The sequence below is a fragment of the Pseudochaenichthys georgianus genome, chromosome 13 (assembly GCF_902827115.2).
Source record: "Pseudochaenichthys georgianus chromosome 13, fPseGeo1.2, whole genome shotgun sequence".
In the NCBI taxonomy this organism is placed as follows: domain Eukaryota; kingdom Metazoa; phylum Chordata; class Actinopteri; order Perciformes; family Channichthyidae; genus Pseudochaenichthys; species Pseudochaenichthys georgianus.
This window is the reverse complement of record NC_047515.1, coordinates 26,561,556-26,564,613: the sequence shown is the minus strand read 5'-3', so window position 1 is coordinate 26,564,613 and position 3,058 is coordinate 26,561,556. Positions and strand designations below refer to the sequence as shown.

The window sequence follows — 3,058 nt, the reverse complement described above, 5'->3', positions numbered from 1 at the left end:
AGTTTATGATCCAGCCTTGGGTAAGACTTTTATAGTCTATGGCTATGACGCCCATAATGCTAAATGGGAGCAAATGTTAAAAGGGGACCCAATTATCCCAGTGGTGGCCGCCGGAGTCCGCCGCCGAAGCTAACCGGAGCCGTAGCTAGCCCTTTGCGGCTCCGTTAGCTTCGGCCAGCGGCGGAGCCCGGCGTTATAACTGGAGATCAAGGAATGCAGCGAAACGCGGACTTGGTTCGCCTGCAGCCCGCTATAGTATTAGCTAAAGAAATGATGTTGAACAAGGCTTATTAAGCTGAACATCGCCACAATTGTTCTGCTATGTATCGGTACTTATTTTATTTTATGTGTGAATGACAAGCATTAAGAATAACAACAAATAGCTATTTATCTTGCATATTATCTCGTTTGATTATGAATGTAACGTTTATATAGTGGAACTACACTGTTTTATCAAAACCAAAGTGCCACGCAGTAACTTGGTAGGCCCATGCATGTATTTCAGCAGGAAATGTGCAACCTAGATTACATTTACCAACACAGACTATATAGAAATATTTGTAAAAGTTGTTCATGCGTTACTAAGTGAATATGGCATTAACCCTCCTGTTGTCTTTGGGTCGGTTTTCATGTATTTTTGAATAAAGGTTTCCTTTAGGTGATCCAGACAGGCTGGACCAGTGGGTGCTGAACATCCGGAGGAATACATGGACCCCCAACGTTTCTTCTCGCCTGTGCAGTGCACACTTTGAGAGTCATCCCTTCAGCACGGACTCATGGGTACAGATCCTTTTTTAAAAACAAAATAACTTGGTTCCATTTGTGAGTGTAAATTGTTGTTACTAATTAAATACATGTTATACATCATACAATGCTAAATAATTGTTATGGCACAGCTTGCACATCAGTGATGAGTAATGTTCTTTTTATTAAAGGCCAAATTAAGATTTTGTCAGTTAAGTAAAGAAAAATAGAAATAGATTTGTTTGCAAACCATCACATTTCTCTTCAATTTATGCAAAGACTCTTTATCATAGATAGAGAATTGCCATTTCCCCCACATACTCTATGTTAAAAACAGATGAATTATATTACCTTTTTTTTTACATTATTTTAATAGCAACATTCATTCATCTGTTGTCATCTTATAACTTCTTTATCTTAACAGCTATCACTGTAAAAAAAAAAAATTAATTTAATTTTACTATACAATATTTATCTTTACATTCTGTTCTTGCATATGTCTTATTATATTTACGTGTATATAGATTTCTGCCTGCACTAATTTATTATTCTTAATTTAATTTTGAATTTCTTTTATTGTTTTATGTCTTATATAACTGTTGCATTGTTGGAGGAGCTCAGGACAGATGATTTTCATTGCCATTCCCACACTGTAGCCTATGTGCTATGACATAAATCCTTTGAATCTGAATCTTGGAAACACGTAATTGTTGAATGGATTAACTGCATAGTTAACATGTTGGCCCTCTATTGTCTTTTATAGTGCACTCTTACATTTAAAACAACATTATTCAAAAGAAAGTTGAATATCTACAGACCTCAAAAAGTTATTTTATGTGTTTTTGTTTATTATTTTTATTAGGGAAGGAGATGCCTGAAAAACACTGCAGTGCCCACCATTTTCTATTTCACCAATGGCAAAGAACAACAGCCTGGAAGGAAAAGCAGGGTGAGTAACAATGACGAGGTAAGTGACACTCCTAGTTCGGCTGTTAATAGCAATGAGGAGGTTGCAGATGTAGACCATGGTAGTGGTGAAAACAGTCTTGCTGCTGATCAGAGCAATATCATTATGATACAAGGCATGCCTGAAGAAGCCTTTGTTGTTCCACATGTGGAGCATAATGACATTCCAACAGTCAATGCTTGTGAGGAGGGTGTTGGTTTGGGCAGCAGCAGCCAACAAACAAAACAAATTGGAAAACAGGCAGACTCCGCCTCTGTTCACTCTTACACGTGGGCTTTAAACTAAGACGGGTCGTACTGAATAGTTTGTGCACACATTTCTAACATGTGATCTTTCTTTCATGTAGGACGCTTGAGGGAAGTTGCAACGCCTCGGCCAATGGGATGTCTTCTCCACGTGAAAGAGATTGAAGGCCTCATTTATAACTTGAGACAATTTTCCAAAAGTTATGACTTGTATTGGCTTAGATAGTAATGGATTACATCGAACACGAATCAAGATCGTATAGAAAAAAATGAAAGTGTAATCCTTAGTTACATAGGAAGAGATGTAATCGCATTAGTTTTACTTTTTTTAATAATAGGGAAACTCAGGATTACAATCTTATTCAAAACCTAAAAAGAGCAGATAGTGGTTGTTGTAAAATGATCAAATGGTATCTCTTCTCTGGAAGCCGTACTGTTCTGGAGGATAATACTTTAATTGTGAATCTCTACACCAGGGGTGGGGAACCTCCGGCCCCCGGGCCGTATATAGCCCGCGAGACCTTTTGGTACGGCCCTCGAGGTCATTTATAAACACACGCAAAAAAGAACAAAATTAAATAAATCTAGACCGCAAACAAATTAAACAAGCGAGTACCTGTTTTTTCTGGCCAAGGTCAGGGTCCTTGAACACAACACGAGCATAACGTGTCATCACGTGGTATATGTCTCGTCTGACAGGGATGCAGTTCCGGGCCGGGACTTCACAAATCGCAGTAGGCCCTATCCATAAGGAGCCGTACACATGCCGCAGTTTTTGCGTGGCTGTGTCTTTAGTTGAAAGCCCAGTGGCGATCTGTTCATCTGTCATACTGATCATAGGCCTACAGTCAATCACTTTGTTGTTATTAGCATCTGGTTAGCTAGCTATACTAACGAATATAAGAAGCTTTTCCTACAACCGGTGAGGTAAAGGCACATCTTTATATGATCAGTATAGTTCTAAAAAAATAAGAGACTAAAGGAAAAACAGGTATAAAATCCTATATGACAGTAAAAAAAAGTTGTTATAAATGAACAAGAATACAGTTTGAAAGGGGAATGATTTGTAAAATATCCATAAAGAAAAAGAAATCTGCTTCCA

At 38.1% G+C, this 3,058-nt stretch overlaps 1 long non-coding RNA gene across 1 annotated transcript; it reads left to right on the top strand.

The window, feature by feature from the left end:
* Nucleotides 1–565: 565 nt before the first annotated feature.
* On the top strand, nucleotides 566–2,102 carry LOC139435001 (uncharacterized). The gene is made up of 3 exons (XR_011644271.1): nucleotides 566–780; nucleotides 1,607–1,711; nucleotides 2,058–2,102. It is a non-coding gene; the product is annotated as an uncharacterized lncRNA (long non-coding RNA).
* The last annotated feature ends 956 nt before the right edge of the window (nucleotides 2,103–3,058 follow it).